Here is a 20,621-nt window from a genome sequence, read left to right as displayed (position 1 = left end):
CGAACTGTTTCACTGTTTGGAAGACTGGTGTTTTCTTTGTGCCTTCCGCTTTTCTTTGTTTTCTAAAATTTCTGCACTGAGCTTGTGATTCTTCTGAAATTAGAAAATTTTAAAACCTACAATAAATGTTATTTTTCTCCCAAAAGTATATGTACACACAATTGCTAGGACATCACACATAGCTCTAGTGTACTAACATGCAAAAATAATTTGGCTGTGAGTACAATATTTTGCCAGGCATCTGTGGTGAGGCTGCACAGTGGATCAGCTGGCACGGTGACCCTGTAAGCCCTTCATTAAAAATGTCACTTCCAGGCTTCCCTGGTGGTGCAGTGGTTGAGAGTCTGCCTGCCGATGCAGGGGTTCGTGCCCCGGTCCGGGAAGATCCCACATGCCTCGGAGCGGCTGGGCCCATGAGCCATGGCCCGCAGAGCCTCTGCGTCCGGAGCCTGTGCTCCGCAACGGGAGAGGCCACAACAGTGAGAGGCCCGCATACAGCAAAAAAAAACCCCAAAAAAACGGCACTTCCTCCACACATGGCTCCCAGAAGCACTTCATTTTTGGATCCATTTATTTAATGTGGAAAAAATTTCTGCTGTAGAAATTCATTGTTATCTCAAGTTTATAGAGAAGATATTTTCTTCTCATGGAGTACAGTGCCAATACCTCTGAAGGGAAGCAGAGCCCTGCCCGAGTCCTTCTTTCAACAAACATTTATAGGGTGGTGACTTAATGCCCTAGTTTTAGAAGTCTGGGTTCCAGAGGTGAAGGAGACATTCAAGGTCCCTGCTCTTAAGAAGAGGACATCATATAGCTGGTAAACAGATGAACAAGATGGTTACAAAGAGTAATAATGCGAGGGTAGTGAGGGAGAAAAACTAAATCAGTAGGGGTGGCTAATTTGGGGTTGTGTGATCACCCCATAGGAGGGCACATTTGAACCAAGAAATAAACTACAAGATGGAGCTAGCCATCTGCAGACCTGCTGATAGAGCCCAGCCAGAGGGAATGGCAAGTAGAAAGGCCCTGGGGCAGGAACAAACTTGGCTTATTTGAGGAAGAAAAAGGCCAGTGTGGTTTTCGAGAGGTAAGCCAGTGAGGAGCAATGGGGCAGATGAGGGGGAGAAGGTGGACAGAGTTCAAGCAGGGTCTTGTAGTTTATTGATAGAGGTTGGATTTTACTCCAAGTTAAAAACCAACAATATACAATAGCTTACACGTATGTATTATGTACCTACTATGTGCAGGTACTGTTCTAAGCATTTTACAAGTATTGTTTCATTTAATCATTACAACAACCCTGTGAAGCAGGGATTATTATAATCCTTATTTTTCCCAAGAAGAAAACAGAGTCATAGAGACTTAAATAACTTCAGGTTACACAGGTAATAAGCAGCTGAGCTGGGATTTGAACTCTGGATGGAGTTCTACTTCTGTACACTGTCCAGTGAACCAGGCATCTGAACTCTACATCTAATGTGACCAGAAACAAAAAGCTTGTTCCAAACCAATTCCATCTTTGCCACTGTGAGATCATCACAATAATTTGTATAAATAGTTGGAAAAGTCACTTGCTTAACAAAAACATATCAAATACCTTCAATGTGCCAAGTATTGTGTGGATTGTGGGTTTTTTTTTGTTTTTTTTTTTGCAGTACGCGGGCCTCTCACTGTTGTGGCCTCTCCCGTTGCGGAGCACAGGCTCCGGACGTGCAGGCTCAGCGGCCATGGCTCACGGGCCCAGATGCTTCATGGCATGTGGGATCTTCCCGGACCGGGGCACGAACCCGTGTCCCCTGCATCGGCGGGCGGACTCTCAACCACTGCGCCACCAAAGAAGCCCGGATTGTGTTTTTTATACATTTCTATCATTTTGTCTCCTCAAAGCCAGCATCTTAAAAAAATCTGATAAATGACTTCCTGCTTCAGAACTCCACACCATCTTGCCACCATTGTCAGCCATCGCTTAATAATGGTGGTAATAAGCAAAACAGCCAGGGAGCCAGCCCTTTTATACCAAGAGTAGAAATAATAGAAACAATCTTAAATTGCGATAGCTTTTAACCGTTCTCCAAAGGCTTCCCTACTTGCTATTTAACTTGATCTTCTCAACAATCCCTACTCTTTTCCAGTTGGATGTGCCTGTGTGACTTGCTTTTGACAACGAATTGTGAGCAGGAATGACAGCATAGCTTGGTGGGGCTTTGAAGAGCCAGTTCGTGATTCACCACAGCTTTTCCCTTGGTCATGACCACCAATGGCTCTCAAGATGATGGCGGCTCCATCAGCCTGAATCCCAGGGTGACTATGATGAACAGAGCCTCTTGTCAACAGAAGATGGGCATTTAGTGTGAGCAGGAAATAAACCTTTGCTGTATTAAGCCATTGAGATTTTGAGTTTGTTGCCTTGGTATAACCTAGGCTAGTGGTTCTCGAATTTGAGCCTGCATCAGAATCAACAAAAGACCTTGTTAAAACACAAAATGCTGGCCCCTCCCTTAGATTTTCTGATTCAGCACATCTGGGGTGGAGCCTGATAATTTGCATTTCTAACGAGTTCCTCAGGGCTGCTGCTGCTGCTGCAGGGACCATACTTTGGGAATTATTACCTCGCCTCTCTTTACCAATTCAATATTATCCCAAGGAAATATTACTCAGCCATAAAAAAGAATGAAATAATACTATTTGCAGCAACATGGATGGACCTAGAGATTATCATACTAAGGGAAGTCAGTAAGAGAAAGACAAATACCATATGATATTACTTATATGTGGAATCTAAAATATGATACAAATGAACTTATCTCTGAAACAGAAACAGAGTCACAGATATAGAGAATGGACTTGTGGTTGTCAAGGAGGAGGTGAGGGGGGAGGGAAAGATTGGGAGTTTGGGATTAGCAGGTGTAAACTATTATATATAGGCTGGATCAACAAGGTCCTACTGTATAGCACAGGGAACTATACTCTATATCCTGTGATAAACCATAATGGAAAAGAATATGAAAAAGAATATATATATATAACTGAATCACTTTGATGCACAGCAGATAATATAACACTGTAAATCAACTATATTTCAATAAAATTTAAAAAAATACATTATCCTAAGGAAATCAAAGCTCAGGCAAAGCTTGTTCATTCCTTCATGTATTTACTAAGCCAGCTACGTGCCAGGCGCTAACCTAAGTTCTGCATAATCAGTGACAAACAAAGCAGACACAATCCTTGCCCTCTTGTCTCATTAACTAGTGATTTGCTCAAGTGTACACAGCTAGTGGTGGAGCTAGCAGTTGAATCTGTGTCTTCTTACTCAAAATCCAGTATGTATTCCATTATGCAATAAGCAACATTGACAAACACCTCCTTGGTTGCTATTTATTTCCCCCTTCAATATCTTCTAATATGGAGGTAACTCTTAGTTCGGGGTAATTCTCAGACCCTTTGTTTGTGGATGGGTTTGCATTTGCAAGTTTGGAGAAGGAAGCTTCAGTGGGGGTGAGGAATGTGAGGGGTCCTCAGCCCTGTGAGGAGACAGGAGAAGAAGGGAAGCCTCCCTGATGGCAGCTGCAGAAAGAGAGAAGTGAGTACGGAAGTGCTGTAGGTACTGTGATGCGCTGTCCAGATTCCCCTTCAAGGATGAAGGACTTACTCTCCCAGCTGCTTGGTGTATTGCTGGCTGGCAGTCCTCAGCTCTCAGCTCCCTATGAGGACTACCTCTCCTAAAGAGAGCCACTTCATCCAAGGTCTCAACCCATTCCTATAACCAATAATTGATGGGGGACCAAAAAGCTCTGAAAGGCCAACCCAGCTCCAGCGTTCTTCACAGGGCCAGCCTTTGGGGTGACTGCATCACAGCTCAACTTTTCCCAGTCCTGCTTTCCTTCCGTCCCTTCCCAAAGGTTGGGGTCCCAAGAGCACTCTTTAATAAACACCTTTCATGCTAATCTTCATCTCAGAGTCTGCTTTCCAGCAACCCAACCTGTGACAGGGGATTTCAAGGTATCTGCTGTGGGGTACCTTGAATCTAAATCTTCTCCTGGTCCCTTTCAAAAGCTTTGGTGAAATTGGCATTTCTCACTCATGCTTTTGTGAGACAGCATTATAGTGGATAAAATGATGTCCTCCCCAACCAAAAGAATTTTTTTTTCATGCCTACATGGAACCTAAGAATGTGACCTTATTTGGAAGTAGAGTCTTTGCAGATGTAACTAGTTAAGGATCTCAAGATGAAATAATTCTGGATTTAGTCTGGGCCCTAACTCCAAGGACTGGCATCTTTATAATATGAGGAGAGGAGGCAGGGAGGCCCACATGCAGAAGAAGGCCACGTGAAGACAGAGGCTGAGATTGGGGTGATGTGGCCACAGGACAAGGAACACCTGGCACCACCAAAGGCTGGAAGAGGCAGGAAAGATTCTTCTCTGAAGTCTTCAGAGAGAACATGGCTCTTATTTGGGACTTCTAGCCTCCAAAACTGTGACAATTAAATTCCATTGTTTTAACTCTTCAGTTTGTGGTACTCTGTTATGGCAGCCTTAGGAAACTAACACAGTATTCTATTGATGAGGAAAATGAGGTGACAGCTGACCATCGTATGAATGGAAATGAAATGTTCAGTGCTGGGCATGGAGCAGGCATTCAGTAAATGCTTGTTGAACTAAACTGAACAAAATGCTCATAAAGGGGAAGAATGTGTTTCTTAGGATAACTTCTTGATTTATTTTCTTTAGACTCTGGGCATGTGGGCATCTGCTAATATGCATAGTTGCTCATGGTATTTGAGTCTATCCATGGAACTGTGGAAGGGTCAGTATTCATTTTTGGACAATTCTAATAACTCCTTAAAAGTTAGTCACTAATGAGGTCCCTGCAGGGACCTAGATTTATAATTCTAAAATGTCCCTGGCCTTTTCTTCCTTCCTTCCTTCTTCCTTCCTTCTTCCTTCCTTCTTCCTTCCTTCCTTCCTTCCTTCCTTTCTTCCCTCCTTCCCTCCTTCTTTTTTTGCTCCTCCTGGCCCCTCAGGAGAACTCCAGTTCTATTTTTAGGCACCTAGGCAGGTGGATAACAATGCAATTTATATACAAAGGTTATTTAAGAGCTCTTCACAGCATTAAATGTGAACACCCTTGCTAGTGCTTGTCTTGTTAAGTCACAGCTCAGTCAATCACCACCACATGCCTCAGTTGGCCTTATCTGTAGAATGGAGCTCACACGTCCTTTTCATAAGTTAGCAGCAGTAAGAGAATAAAGTGAATTACCTGATCAACTCTCATAAGCTCAGCTGCTCCTCTGATCACTTTTGAAAGTCCCAAATCATTTCTGAATCCTGCAGGTTGGGTCTTTGGATCAACATCACACAGAGGAGAGTTGTGTTTATCAATGGCCAGAGATGTAAAATAAATGATTTTCTGAGCTTTATGTGGGTTGTTAAGAGCCCGGCATTAGCCCCAAGACGCTAGCTTTCTTTGTTCTTGCCTACTTCTTCACACTTAGGACTATAGGAACGATTTTCAAAGACTAACTAAAATCACAGTGAAAATTTCCGGTCAATCATAAATTGATTTTCTTGCTTAGGTAGGACACTCTAAAAGATTCCATTGGAGGATGCAGACATAGGGTTTCTATAACTGAAGGGGCTCAAGGAGGATCTGTGAATACCCCTTAAAGTGCCAAGAGAGCCTGCAGAGCTTGCTTTGGGAGTTGGGTCCTCTTCAATGACACATGGCCTGATGTTCCTCCATCTCTTACCCCCTAAAGAAGTAGCAGGTTATTCTTATTAAGAGATAGTTGTCAGTGAGGGTGCTTTTGATTGCAGCCTAACTCCAGATGGCTTAAAATTACAGGCAATTTATTATCTATTTGCTCACATAACTCAACGTCTATACATAGGGCTCCCTTCAGGTAAGGCTTGATCCAGTGGCTTACAGAATGTCACCAAGCATGTCTTTCGTTCTGCCTCTCCGTTCTAACTCCTATAGTATTGGCATCATCTCCAGAGTCTACCCAGTGGTCCTATGGCTGCTCTGGATTCTGCTACTTTTAGTACATCTCATATCTTCATGCCACACCATTTAGGGGAGGAAAAAATAGATCTTCTGGTATCACTCTTTTTTTTTTTTTCTTTTTTTCTGGTATCTCTTACATGAGTCCTGGTGTAGGGCTAGCCAACTGGAGGATGAGAGGTCATGTGGAGGCTCCTCAGATGACAGTCAGTCCCCACTACCAAATATTGAGTGAGACCATCTTGATCTTGTAGCCCAGCCCAGCCAAACTTCCAGCAACCCAGGAGTATTGCTTGCTGGTCCCACCAATATGTAGAAAGACAGCATCTCTGATGCAACTTAAACTTAGATTAAAGAAGGTTGGCCATTGTATTTATACTTGGAAAATAACAACTACTAACTCATATAGAACATTTTTAATGTACCAGGCACTATGCTACCTTTACATAGCATTTCTCCCTAAAACAGTCCTGTGACATAGGTACTGTATATTAGCTCCTTTTTATAGATGATGAAACTGAGGCGCTGAGAGATGAACTGACTTGTTCAGAGTCATACAGCTTGTAAGAGCCCCCGTTGCACAACCCTGGGGAAATGGAAGGGAAATCATTCACGTGGACTGCAGCGCTGGAATTTTCCTTCAGGGGGCACAATTCACATTGCATTCTATGTGTATATGCTGTCCAACCTTGTGCTTTTTTACTCATTATTCTGTACTGTACTGACTCCAACTGCCCATTCTGGATGCACAAATTAGGCCAACAGAATCTTTGAGAGACGAAGGATACAAAATAGCGTGACATTAGCCATCAGTGCCGTGCTGGGGATCTGGAGTCTTGGAAGTCGTCCACAGCCAGGGAACTTAGCAAGGGGGTGGGAACCAGTCGGCAAGCATTAGATGGAACCCTGAAGCTGCAGCTGGGGACCCAGGTAAGATTATGTGTCAGTCTAGGCTGGTATGCAGAGACTAGAAAGGCAGAAACTTTAGAAGGCAAAAAGAAGGGAACTGGTCAAGACTGAGTGGTTGGTTGGAAGCTAGAAAATACACTGATAGAGGCAGAGAGCAAAAGTCCCTGTGCCTTTGCTGCAAACTCGGGCACTCTCTCTCCCAGACTGGTTTGGTGGGTGCCAGTCCCAGGAGTATCCATCATCGGGAGCAACAAAGAGGGTGAACTTGAGAGGTACCACTGACATAAAGAAAGCAAGTACCCAAAGCCAGGAAATGTATACCTATAGCTAGATATGAAGATGTGTTTCCCCCTCACCCTCCTCTCTTTCTCTGTCTCTCTGTCTCTGTCTCTCTGTCAGTTTCTTAGTCCAGGCCCTGAACCTTGGCAATAATAGGAATCCATATTTGCACCTCATTGGAGGAACATGCCAGAGACTTGAATGCCTTCCGTCCAGGTTACTAGTCCACAGGATCAGCACGATCTCAGGAACTTGCACCACAGGGCAAGTTTGAACAGGGGTCTACTCTTTATAAAACTGTTTGGGAGGCTTATTAGCATGTTTGAGGTTCTGCCAAAGGTTTGTAATAAAAACACAATGGAAGGACACAAGAAGTTTTAGGGAGATTATTTTCTATAACAAAACACTCTTCTAAACAGACCCCACTGGTTTATATTCCATTCCAGGACTCGATTCCCTTTTGCAAGTGCAAAGGTCTCTATGCCATGTTCTGCTGAGTCAGGTAAGAAGATAACTGTCAACTCCACATTCTTAGGTGCAGGTAACTTAGATTTTTTTTGGCTGACAACTCGAATAATGAATGCTCATTATTAAAAATAATCGGATGTGGCCAGGTGGGGCAAGGCCCCCAATGGTAACCAGAGCTCTCACCCTTGGTCCACTCTGAGGCTGCATTCAGTGTTTAAATGCAATGCTAGGAGACCAGTTCCAGTCTGCTATACATGATGGAGCGATAAAGTTTTACTGAAGATTTTTTGGAGAAGGTGTGGAAGAAGACTGACATTGCATACCACGTGGCAAACATCACAGCAATTCCCTTTAAACATCTATGTTCCACTGGAATTTCCTCTCTAAATATCAGCCTCCTGGGACTTCCCTGGTGTTCCAGTGAGCAAGACTCCGAGCTGTGGTGCTTCAAGGACAAAGGACGTCCCTGCCTGAAAAGGTTTCAGCGTCACACCCCCTACTGGACTCTTAATCACCCTCCCTACCATGTTTCCATGGTTACGAAATTCCTGAGCCCACCTGGGCAATGGGACCTGTCCCAAATAAGGAAAGGCATCTGCCCTGTCCCAATCCCACTCTATAGAAGGAAGGTATATGTGCCTCGACCAATCAGTAAATGAAATTTTCACCTCGGACCATTCCTTTGTTCTCTGGCTATAAAAACTGGCTAATAGCACATGTTTGGAATAGGAAGTCAGTCCACTGTTCTGGGAGCAGCCCTTCCCTCTAATAAATTCTATCTTCTTTACATTCTGCCTTGTGTCTGGAAATTCTTTTCCAACCCGCATTTGGACCATGACACGCGCTCCCAATGCAGGGGGCCCGGGTTCGATCCCTGGTCAGGGAACTAGATCCTGCACGCGTGACGCAACTAAGTCCACATGCCACAACTAAGAAGCCCACATGCCGCAACTGAAGACGCCATGTGCCGCAACTAAGATCTGGTGCAGCCAAAAAAAAAAAAAAAAAAATTCAGGCTCCTGTCCCCCACCCTTCTCCTTCCCTGTCTCTGTCTTTGTTCCCCACCAAAACATAAATTCCCCTCAATGGTCTGGAAGAACTCAGTTCTGGCTCTCAACTTGCCTATCCCACTCAAAAAGAGAAAAAGCTCAGTAGATGGCTGATTGTACTCTGACCCTTTTGAAAAAGAAAGCAGCTCAATATCCAATTATTTGTCAAGAATGGCTGGGAATGGGCACTGGAGCTAGCTTTCTCAGGCTTGAGAGACCTAACTGCGTGTTTTTCTTCTCAGTTGCACATTCAATGAAATCACGGTGGCAGCTTGAAACGGGCCGTGGTTGTAGCATTTACAGCACAGAAATTGGCGAACACTGTAAAGCACCACCTCCCCCCCACCCCAGAAGCTAGTTCTTAAGCATTTACCAGCATACAGCTGGACCCACTCTACAAGATATATCTAAAAGTTTTCACCAAACAAAATTAGGTCTTGTTCTGTGGAAGGCAGTGCCAGGAGGTGGGGTTAGGGTGGGAGATAATTTTTGACGTCAAGAAAATAAAAGATTTCTCCATATAGTGATATGTATAATATATATTGTTAAAGAGAAAAACCACTGGCCCCAAATGGCATCACTTGTGCTAGTGCCCATGGTACCAAACCTAGATTTCATACCTAATCTAATTGCAGTTTTGACCTTCACCAGAAATGCAATTTAATTAACCAGCTTGGAATTTTCTGGTCAGCACCAATGTGGTAATCTGTCATGTGGGTCCTCTCCATTCCCCCCACCCTCACTCCTGCACCAGTGGATGGGGAGGAGATCTGCATGATAATATCCCTGCCTGTTACCTCCCTCCAAAAAGATATCCTGGCCTGAAAATAATCCTTATTTTCTTCTGCTAAGAGCTCCCTTGCCCCACCCTTCTTCCTATAAAAACGTTACATTTTGTACAACCCCTAGGAGTGCCCTTCTAGGTGCTAGATAAAATGCTGCCTGATTCCTGAATTGTTGAAACCAGCCAATTAGATCTTCAAATTTACTAGGTTGAATTTTAGTTTTTCAACAATATAGAAAGTTTAACTGCCATTGCTTTCCCCTCTCACAGCATGCATTCTCCCCAGATAACCACTGTTAAGTTCTGTATATACTTTCCTCATTTTTTTCCCAAGCATCCACAATACTCTTGTAATTTGTATGGGATTATGCTCTACTTCCTGTTGCTGTCTTACTTTTTTTTAAATCTAACAAGGTATCTTGGACATTTTTCTTTGTGCGCATAGAGTTAATTTTTAAAAGTGGATGCATAGTATTCAATTGTGTGGCTCTAGATATGAAAAGTAATGGGAAGGGCATTTGAAGGGGAAATTAAGCATCTGGTCTTGGCCCAGTTTACAGTTGAGAATTATCCACTGCATGGGCTCTCCCTGTGCGTGGCCTTTAAGGCAGGGTTTCTCAGCTTTGGCACTACTGACATTTGGGCCAGTTAATTCTCTATGATGGGGGTCCTGGCCTGTGCAACAGCCGGAGTTAGTACCACCCTCATGTCCAAAGGTGCAAGCCTAGGCTCCAGTTATAACTACAGCACAACACACAACTCCAAAACTGCGTGCCTGTCAACAGCGACAGCAATGATCTTACTCATGAATCTGCAGTATGGGGACAGGATGGCTTGTTTGTGCCACTGAGGTGGGTCTCAGGCAGGGGACTGGAATCACCCGAAGGCTTGCTCACACCTGCATGGGGGCAGAAGGGAGCTGAGCTCCCTGAGCCTCTCTCTGTGTCTCTGTGTTTTCCCACCTGGTCTCTCCATTATGGCAGCTTCCAGGTAGCTGGACTTCTTACCTGGTGGCTCAGGGCTGCAAAGCTGTGTGTTCTGAGGGGAGAGGGCCAGGCGGGAGCTGATCACCTTTTCTGTCCTCGTCTCGGGAGTCACTCAGCACTGCTTCCACCTGCATTGTAATTGTTAGAAGTGAGATGTTTCCAGGGGTGAAGGATTAGACTCTTCCTTTTGTGGCAGGAGTGTCAAAAACCTGCAGACTTGTTTTAAAACCATCTCAGGGAAGGAGTAATTACCAGAACCCAGACATGGCCGCTATGTAGAGAGGGCTACCTGACCAAAGCTGTGGCCCTTGGGAGAGGAATATCCCTCAGTCTTCTGCTGAGAGGGAGGTGGGGAACTAATAAGCAGGCCGCCTTCCCACCACCTGCTGGTGTCCCAGTTGGCTGAGCCCGACTGAGCCAGAGGGCAAGGGAGCTGGTGGATGCAGCCCATGCAGGCTCCCGGGCACATGGGAGGGGTGGGGAGTGCTTCTGAAGGGGTCAGCAGAAGATGCCCAGCACAGAATACACCCTAGCGGTCACTTTTCTTAGCGCTGTCTCCATCCCTTCTATAGCTCCTTCAGGCTGGACAACATGCTATTCCATCCGGAAACGGCCGAGGTGCTTGCTGTCCTTGACTGGGAACTCGCTACCTCAGGTGACCCCCTTGCCGACGTGGCCTACAGCTGCCTGGCTCACTACCTGCCATCCAGCTTTCCCATTCAGCAAGGTAGGAACTGCCGCTGGGGGAGTAAGGGATGGAGCCAGTGCTATTCTCAAAGCATAGGACAAACTCGGCTAAGCCACTATTTCCCCATTTTTGTTATGGTTTTGCAATAAAAGATAACCAAGAACATTTAAGTAAACAGAATGGCTGCTAAGTCCAAATGGTGATGAACAGGTCTGATTGCCTGTAGGCCTTTTCTAGTGGGCTGCTGAGTTCTCACTGCCTTCTGCTCCAGTGCCTGGGGATAGCTGGATTGATTCTGCCATTAAGAATTATCCATTCTAGGGACTTCCCTCGTGGTCCAGTGGTAAGAATCCACCTTACAAGGCAGGGACGCAGGTTCGATCCCTGGTCAGGGGACTAAAATCCCACATGCCGTGGGGCAACTAAGCCCACATGCCACAACTACTGAGCTCATGTGCCTCAACTAGAGAGGCTGCGTGCCGCAAATTACAGAGCTCACATGCTCTGGAACCTGCATACCACAACTACAGAGCCCACACACCCTGGAGCCTGCGTGCCACAACTAGAGAAGAGAAAACCCGCATGACACACCTAGAGAGAGGCCCGCGTGCCGCAACGAAAGATCCCACATACCTCAACAAAGATCCTGCGTGCTGCAACTAAGACCCGATGCAGCCAAAAATAAATAAATAAATAACAAATAAATCTTAAAAAAAAAGAATTATCCATTCTATGGATAAAGAAGATGTGGTACATATATACAATGGAATACTACTCAGCCATAAAAAAGAATGAAATAGTCATTTGCAGCAACATGGATGAACCTAGAGATTATCATACTAAGTGAAGTAAGTCAGAAAGAGAAAGACAAACATTATATGACATCACTTATATGTGGAATCTAAAATATGACACAAACGAACTTATTGATGAAACAAAACAGACTCACAGACATAGAGAATGGACTTGTGGTTGTCAAGGGGGAGGGGTATGGGGGAGGGATTGATTGGGAGTTTGGGGTTAGCAGATGCAAACTACTATATATAGGATGGATAAACAAGGTCCTACTGTATAGCACAGGGAACTATATTCAATATCCTGTGATACAGCGAAGGAAAACATAAACAAGACAAAAAGACATCCCTCAGAATGGGAGAAAATATTTGCAAATGAAGCAACTGACAAAGGATTAATCTCCAAAATTTACAAGCAGCTCATGCAGCTCCATATCAAAAAGACAAACAACTCAATCCAAAAATGGGCAGAAGACCTAAATAGACGTTTCTCCAAAGAAGATATACAGATTGCCAACAAACACATGAAAGAATGCTCAACATCATTAATCATTAGAGTAATGCAAATCAAAACTACAAGGAGGTATCACCTCACACTAGAATGGCCATCATCAAAAAATCTACAAACAATAAATGCTGGAGAGGGTGTGGAGAAAAGGGTACCCTCTTGCACTGTTGGTGGGAATGTAAATTGATACAGCCACTATGGAGAACAGTATGGAGGTTCTTTAAAAAATTAAAAATAGAACTACCATACAACCCAGCAATCCCACTACTGGGCATATACCCTGAGAAAACTATAATTCAAAAAGAGTCATGTGGGCTTCCCTGGTGGCACAGTGGTTGACAGTCCGCCTGCCGATGCAGGGGACACGGGTTCATGCCCCGGTCCGGGAGGATCCCACATGCCGCGGAGTGGCTGGGCCCGTGAGCCATGGCTGCTGAGCCTGCGCGTTCAGAGCCCGTGCTCTGCAATGGGAGAGGCCACAACAGTGAGAGGCCCGCGTACCGCAAAAAAAAAAAAAAAAATCAGATACCTGGGAGAGGCTGGGGTTCCAGCATCCAGTCCTGCACCACCCTCCTCCCCTACATGTCCTAAAAACGTTGTTCTTCTGTGACCCCCTCAAAGGTTGGAAGCCCACACAAAAGAAAGCTCTTGCTGGGAATGGCAATTCAAATCAGTTGTATTGATTTCACAAAGATGAAGCAAACCGTTGAGACCAAACAAATATTTCACAAGACACACTGTACAAAGAACAGAAGTGGTCCAGTGTGTTTGGATTACTGAGCAAACCTGAGATTCACACCCTTCTGAGTTGAGACCGTGTTTTTTTTTTTCTTTGAAAAGAAAATGCTCCTCTCTAAGGGCTCAGGTATAGTATATAGTACTCCAGTCCCATCCTGCAGAGAAGTTTGACCATACGTGTCAGAAGTCTTACACGGTGCCACAGTATTCACGTGGCTGTTCCACTCACAGGACTTGGTCACAAGGAGTAATTAGATTTGATACTAGGAGGCTCACCACAGCCGTGATTATAATATGTTGGAAACAACCTATAAGGACAACAATCGGAGCCTAGTCTAGATAACTGTGATATGGGCATTGCAGTGAAATTCCAAAACAATGCTATAGAAATCTATTTCTTTCTTTCTTCTTCTTCTTTTTTTTTTTGGCTGCGCCACGTGGCATACAGGGATCTTAGTTCCCCGACCAGGGATGGAACCTGTGCCCCTTGCAGTGGAAGCGTAGAGTCCTAACCACTGGACCGCCAGGGAATTCCCTAGAAATCTATTTCTTAATATATAGAGAGATGCTCTTAAATGAAAAAAAAAAAAAAAAATAACAGCAGGCTACAAAGCATTGTATAGAGTATGACTCCATTTTTGGTAAAAAGTGCAGATGTATGTATTTGCATGTACAAACAGTATAGAAGGGTATCCACCAAATATTAAGTGTAAGTGACTAGATGATGGGATACCGGGTGTTTGTATTTTCTTTTTTTGTCTGCAAATGTGTACTATTTCTGCCATGAGATATATTATTTGTGTCATAACTATTTTTAATTAAAAAAGCGGAGGGAGAAGGATCCCTTATAACCTTTTCTGATCACTTGTGGCTTTCAAAGACTGTAGAATCCCCGTTGCAATAACGGTTGGCAACAAGGGGGCTCTGGCAGCCAGACTTTGCTCCCGAGGGCGCCCTCTTGGCCTGTGAGGCGCCCACAGTCACTGCCTAGTTTGCAGAGTAGCCCCGGGCCAGAGGCGGCTCAGATCAAGCACTGTCCCTGCCTGGCAGCGGAGCCTGCCCAGAAGGGGTTGGATGGCTGGAGTAAAGGGGTTCCCGGAAGTAATTTGTGCAGCCACCACGTTGACTAGCTCCGCAGTGCCCACGAACTTTGTCTGCGTTTGACTCTTCTCCCTGGAAGTTTCCAGTGGCTGGAGAGCTGGCAAAGTGACAAATGCTGCATGGTCCCGCTTCTGCCCCTCTTCCCCTCCAGCCCTCTCCTGTGTGCTTCCACCCACCTCCTCTGCAGGGCACAGCCCCGAGCCTCCCATCCTGTCTCCTGTGTCCGCAGGCGAAGTCCCGAGTGGCCTTTGGGAAGCCCCTGGTAGAGGAGGGCACGGTCTTGGCCGACACCTCCCAGTCCCGCGTGGAGATCGAGCAGGCCCGGCTGCTGGTGCTGAAAGCTGCCCACCTCCTGGACGTGGCGGGAAGGAGGTAGCAGGCCGAGGGGCCTCACAGAGGACAGGTGCTGACGTCACGGTGAGGGACTGAATCTGTAGACTCGGACTCTTCCCTCCCCATTCAGCAAACCACAGAGAAAGCGCTTGGCTCCTTGACATAAATAACTTTGACAAACTCTCCTTGGGACTGCTTGGGCAGCTTTTCAAAAATGGAAAAGGTACAATAAAAAAGGACGGAACTGGGCTTCCCTGGTGGCACAGTGGTTGAGAGTCCGTCTGCCGATGCAGGGGACACGGGTTCGTGCCCCAGTCCAGGAAGATCCCACATGCCACGGAGCGGCTGGGCTGGTGAGCCATGGCCGCTGAGCCTTCACGTCCAGAGCCTGTGCTCCACAATGGGAGAGGCCACAACAGTGAGAGGCCCGCGTACTGCAAAAAAAAAAGACTGAACTTTCTGTTTTATTGACCCGATGAATTTCAGGGTCCAAGACAGCGGGCCTGACAGGGCCACACGGCCCCCGGCCTCAGCTACAGCCCCGCCTGGACTTCCAGGCATCAGGCAAGCTAAGGGTAAACAAGGGAATTAGCCAAAAGAGAAGCTCTACTTTCAGGTTTGACTTTATTCCTTAAAAGGCTCTTCTGAGGGCCTCTATCTCCAAGCACGATGTCACGCTGACCCCTGCCTCCTCCAGCTCTCCACGGGCCCTCCACCCTTTAGCCGAGAGCCTCGGTACGGGTGGGGGTGACCCAGACGCAAGTTCCCAGTTTCTTGGTTCTCTAGTGCCAGCATTGAGGGCTATAAGGGACTTCACTCAAATGCCCACACTCAGGGTAGATCCTTGCAGCTCAATTCCCCAGAGTCCTGGCTGGCCTTGGTCCAATGTCCAGTTGGAAACAGAGTGGCCATGACCCTGAACAAAGCACAAGCCAGACTACACACCCACGCACACTACACAACATCCTGAGTCATCCTCCTCGTCACCACCGCCTCCCCCTCCACCCTCCTTGGTGCTGGATACACACTGTACACGAGGCAGGGCTGCCTCCTGGAGCTTGCGGTCCAGCGGAACCTCAGGTTCTGTTCTGCGCTGTAGTTTCTACTCTTCCCTGTGAAACCGATCATTCTTCCAAGCGTTCGGCCCTCGGGTCTGCCCTCCTAACCACACTCCCTCTTCCTTGCAGGCTGCAGGTTTGGATATTGCCATGATTTAAATGGTGGTCCCGTCCATGGCCTGCTGAGTGATTGATCATTCTATTCTGGTGAGCACAGACAGCGGATTGGTGGTTCCGTTGAATCATTTACAACAGATGCAAAACTCCCTCTCCTTCAGCTGTCCTTTGCGCACACTCACCACACGTGACTTTCCTTTTCCTCCTCAGAACAATGCTATGAGGGGTCCTATTCCCTCCTCTATTTTGAATATGTGGAAACAGAAGCGCAGAAAAGTGAAGTGACTTGTCCAAGGTCACTCAGCTTGCAAGGAGCTGAACTCAGATTTGGGGAACCTAGGTCCTTCTTTGAGCAGGCCCAGCCTCCTAACCATGCAGGGTTGCCTCCTTCCCAAATCTCAATCCCTGGCCCCAACAGAGGGATTTCCCGATGGCAGAAGTCACCTAGCAGAGCAGACCTGGGAGTCTGGCATCCCTGGGATGGCAAGTGCGGGCCCACCTGAAGTCTTCCAGAACATCGTTATCACACAGGTGTCAGGGGACATGCCTGGGTACGTGGCTGTTATGAGCTGTTCTGAGATCTTAGGAGCAGGCACTTGTTCCTGGGGTGCTCAGGGATGAGGGCTCACCCAGGGCTTCCCCCTTCCTGCCCTGTGTCTTCCAGGCCTTCAGAGCAGCAGGGCTGAGCAACAACTACCCACTGGCTCAGTTCTTCGCCTGGGCCTGAGCCCTGCACTTTGCCCTGATGAGGTACACAGGGCGGCAGTGGCCAAGACGGAGCTGAAGAGCTGCATTTAGACCCACAGGACTGCAGGAGCCCAGTCGTCCCTGCAGGGCCTGCCGGGCCTAAAACTTTAAATGATGTGCTTTGAAAGTCCTGATATGTGTGATTCTTGCACCCTGCCTGGCAGGTCTGTCCTGGGACCCTTACTGTGAACTCAGCCTTGGTGGGTCCCCACAGAAGACACTTCTGTGAGAAGCCTGGAGTTGCCTGTTTCAGGCAAGGAGGGAGGGGATTAGCCAAGAGCTGAGTGGGTTTCAGGACAGAGGGTGGAGAGCTGGTCTTCAGTCCAGGCGCCCGGTTGGGCAGCCAGGCCCCCTTCTCTCTGGCTGTGGCGCGTAAAGGCTGTGGGACTCTGCACGAATGTTAGGAGTCCTGCTGGGGTGGGGTGCCCGTGCTCGCTCCCAATATGGGGCCTCCTGCTCCGCGCCTCCGCACCCCCGCTCCCAGCTGATGGCTGCAGCCTACAGACCCAGGGCGGGAGTGCTCCTGGGAAAAAGGAATGAAACCCCAATCATGAAGCCACTGCCATCTGATATTCTCCCTTTGAATGTACAAAACACAGAACACTGACATCTATTTTGCAAAGGAACTCTGGGAACACAAAAGAACAAGAAAATATACCTCAGAGATGTCACGAATGTTCAATGTCATACAAAAAGAATGGAGAATAAAGGCTCACACTTCAGCCCCTGTCTCAGTACATCAGTTGCCTCCTAGTACCTGAGTTTACTTGGGATTCTGCCCAGTGCGTCGGCCCACTTGTATGCATGGGGGGCACAGACGTGGACCCCTGGTAGGTCCCGAATCGGCTGCCTCACTGCTGCTCATGTAAAGGTCAGCAAAGGACCACGGCTTTCTGGTGTGTGAGGGCCACTCCTCCATCTGCTCTATAGTTAGAATGTTCTGGGGGGAGGGGAGGTGGTGGGCAATATGTCATTACAATTCAGAGAGCAGTATTCTTCCCTCGGAGAAAGGTGGACATGCTTGCTCACCTGAGGTCCGAACTCTTCAAGGAATGGGTGTCCCATGAACCCAGGTGGCAGGCAGAGATAAGCCACTGGCTGTTAGGACCTGGACTGCTAATCTCATGATCTGGGATGATGTAGCAAAGAGCTGCCCATTTCAGGTCAGACCAGATGGGCAGGGACCCTCATCCCCTTGTCTGCTGCAATGCAGACTTGACCTCTTTGAGGGAACTGCTTTACTGGAGAGAGCGCCCACCTGCTGCAGCCAGGACAATGGGCCTTCAGGGTACCGGGGAGTCATGGGGGTGTTGTGAAAGGGCTTCCCAGACATTCTTGCCCCAGTGGTCTGGGGAGACAGGTCCTACTGCTTGTTGCTCACAAAAGGTAAAGTTAAATTCAAACCCCCAAACGAATTGCTGTCACAACACCAGCCACACTGGCAAACAACCTTTTGCAAACTCTGGCAGGGTTCTAGCAGCCTAACCTCCTGTTTCAAGCCTTAGGAAGGAGGAAGATGCTTTGAAAAAGGAAGTGCTTTGGCCGGTGGCCCAGTGTATCACGTGGTCCTAGAATTTCTCTCATGGCCTCTGAGGTTAACTTTGCTTGTTAAGTAGTACAGCTGCAGGGATGAAAATAGAAGCAGTGCTGTGGGGCGACTCCATGTGTCCCTCAGATACTGTGCTGCAAAGTGGGGAGGCCCGAGGGTGGGACAGTGAACACTGCCTGAAGGATGCGAGTCACAGAGATGTGGCCTCCAGCAGCCCCTCAACCAGGGTCTCCCATTCTGTGAAATAATTCCACTCATTGCTGTCAGTTGCACCCCACCTCTGGGCCTGGTACTGGTCTAGGCCTTGGGGAATGAGCAGGAAAACAAACAGGTCAAGCTGCCATTATCAAAGGGACCATATCTCAAGTAGGGGATGGTGGTGAGGGTCCGAGACCATGGTGGGTGATGTGGGTGCTGTGGTGGGTGATGCGGGTGCCGTGGTGGGTGATGAGGGTGCTGTGGTGGGTGATGAGGGTGCTGTGCTGGGTGATGTGGGTGCCGTGGTGGGTGATGAGGGTGCCGTGGTGGGTGATGTGGGTGCCGTGGTGGGTGATGTGGGTGCTGTGGTGGGTGATGTGGGTGCCGTGGTGGGTGATGAGGGTGCTGTGGTGAGTGATGAGGGTGCTGTGGTGAGTGCTGTGCTGGGTGATGAGGGTGCTGTGCTGGTGATGTGGGTATGTGGTGAGTGATGTGGGTGCTGTGGTGGGTGATGTGGGTGCTGTGGTGGGTGATGTGGGTGCTGTACTGGGTGATGTGGGTGCCGTGGTGGGTGATGAGGGTGCTGTGGTGAGTGCTGTGGTGGGTGATGTGATAGGCACTGCTGGGGGTGAGGAGCTGCGGGCTCAGGAGGGGGGACTCGTTCCAGAAGAGGCATTTGAGCCAGACGTGCATGACATGAACAGGCAAGCGTGCTTCAGAAGGAGCAGCAGATGCAGAGGCCCTGGGGGGCAGCCCAGTGTGTCTGGGTGAGGAGCACAGAGAGTGGGAGGTGTCAGGTCTCGTGAGGCCTCAGGGGCCTTGGTCAGGAGTTTGGTGTTGATTCTAAATGTGACAAATGTGAGTTTAGATAGCGGTGTGACTTGCTTTGATTTGAGTTTTTAAAAGATCCTTCTGCTTTCCAAAGTTCACCAGGATGAAGAAGGAATAAAGGAGGATTAGAGCTGGTTCCCTAATGCTGCAGAAGGCTCCAAAAGAACCACCCACAAAATTAAAATTAAAATTAAAATTAAAAAAGAAAGAGGGACTTCCCTGGCGATCCAGTGGTTAAGACTCCATGCTTCCACTGCAGGAGATACGGGTTTGATCCCTGGTCGGGGAACTAAGATCCCGCATGCTGCACGGGGCAGCCAAATAAATAAATGAATAAATAAACAAAGAAACAAATAAATAAATAAAATAAGATAAAAAAGAAAGAAAAGAGAAGGAAAGCCAGGGGAATGGGGGCAGAGCCTTAACAAGATACGAGCAAAGAATCTAAAGGATAAAGGAAATCTAACCTGGTCCTCATCTGGCTTTTTCCCCACCTTCAGCAGACAGTTGGCATTTCTGGTGGGCCAATGCTGTAACTAGTGTGGTGATGCGCCAGCACCGTGCTCCTCTGGAGTGGGGTCAGCGTGTGGTGTGGGTGCACGCTGGGCGTGGACAGGCTTGGTGTGGTGATGAGCGTGCCTGACCAGTTTTATCTGTGGCACACTTAACATCTTGCCACCAGCCCTACGTGGCTGGGCCTGCCTTCCTATTAGCCTGCCTTGGGAAAGGGAACAAAATGTGATCATAACATAGTAATGATATTTTTTTTCTTTCTCACAGCAATTTTCTATCCCCAAACAACTGAACACACATTCCTCTGCTCGTCTCTTGGCGTCAGGGGCTAGATTCCTGTAGGGCTGAGCCCTCCCCAGCGGTCCCGTGACAGTCCCCGGGGCCTCAGCATTCCATCCAGGATGCCAGCTCTGGAGAGGCTTCCATCCTTCCCTTCCTATTCTCCCCCACCTCATGCTCCCTGCAGCGACTTGTGGTCTTGGCATCCACAGCTGCCTGTGCTCCTCCAAGCCCTGATTTCAGATGCTGTCAGATAATTCCAGAATAATCCTAGAGAGGCTGTAAGAGACCAGATTTCAGGCAACTCGCCTGGGTGCGACCTCTTCAGGACGTCACTGGGAGTGATGTTGAAAGAACAGGCTCCAGCGTTCTCCACCAACATTCCCATCCTAGAGTCCCCAGTGGTTGTCTAAGAGATGGCTCCTGTCTGTCACCACCCGGGACTTCAGAGTTCCCCAGGGATGCCTTGGGGATGCCAGGCCTGTGCTGCAGCTCACCTCTCTGCAGTCACAAGGAAACCCAGTGCGAGCCCAGGGCTGAAGCATTGGTTGAGCCCCTCTGGGACATCTGGATTGGTATTTATACTGCCCTCCACGGTGCCTTGTGGCTACAGCCCTCTCCCCTCTATTGACCTCGCCAATGTGTGTGAGCGTCAGAACAGAAAGATGGAGGAGTCCCAGACTCCA

The 20,621-nt window shown here is 47.7% G+C and overlaps 1 long non-coding RNA gene across 1 annotated transcript in view; it reads right to left on the bottom strand.

The window, feature by feature from the left end:
- LOC309831201 overlaps positions 1–20,621 on the bottom strand; it is a 59,524-nt gene that overhangs the window by 32,581 nt on the left and 6,322 nt on the right. The window contains exon 3 of the long non-coding RNA XR_014297565.1: positions 10,503–10,609. This is a non-coding gene — a long non-coding RNA (uncharacterized lncRNA). The remainder of the gene's footprint in view (positions 1–10,502; positions 10,610–20,621) is intronic.

The sequence above is a fragment of the Grampus griseus genome (assembly GCF_964374135.1).
Source record: "Grampus griseus genome assembly, chromosome: 12".
Classification (NCBI taxonomy): Eukaryota; Metazoa; Chordata; class Mammalia; order Artiodactyla; family Delphinidae; genus Grampus; species Grampus griseus.
This window is presented reverse-complemented; position numbering and strand designations above follow the sequence as displayed.